Source organism: Microcaecilia unicolor, chromosome 1, assembly GCF_901765095.1.
Source record: "Microcaecilia unicolor chromosome 1, aMicUni1.1, whole genome shotgun sequence".
NCBI classification, from domain to species: domain Eukaryota; kingdom Metazoa; phylum Chordata; class Amphibia; order Gymnophiona; family Siphonopidae; genus Microcaecilia; species Microcaecilia unicolor.
In genome coordinates this window covers 204,869,431-204,870,083 of record NC_044031.1, presented here as the reverse complement: position 1 = coordinate 204,870,083, position 653 = coordinate 204,869,431, and positions in this window count along the sequence as shown.

The window sequence follows — 653 nt, the reverse complement described above, 5'->3', positions numbered from 1 at the left end:
GCTTACCTGTTAACCATTTTGTCTGGTAAGCTCAAGACTACCTCTATTTCAGGAAGCAGGTGACAGCCTGGCTCTTCTTCCAATCCTTTAATATATAGGGTGACTGACTATACACTCATTCTGCACCTAGACTAGCTTGCTACTCACACTGTAACTTATATTAGTTCCTTATATCTTGATGAACTGTACAAAGAACTTGCCTTGAGTTTAGCCACCCATCTATTTATCCCAACTGACTTTGTACCACCCATCTTGTCCCCACCTATATATTTGCACTTGGCCCCTCAGCTATTTGGTAAACTGTACTGTAGAAAAGCATTAGTATCATAGCAATGTTATTTGAATGTTCTAATGCATGCTTATTAGATATTTAGTCTGTGCTCTTAGATTTTCATCTTTAAGTCATTCCTTTAAAAAAATTATTTTAAAACACTGGCACATTGTTCAGATACATCCATGTTTCAAAGAAATTGTTCCAATATTTGCGCTTTCTAGAAACTCTAATTTAAGAAATCACTTAGTTCCATCCCTTCTTCCGATGATCCAAGACAATTCCATTCACAAATTTGGCGGACACAGACCATGCAACTCTTGCACTGCGTGTGCACACTCCCTTCAGTTAGATTTATTCATACATCCCACCACAGGTAAAA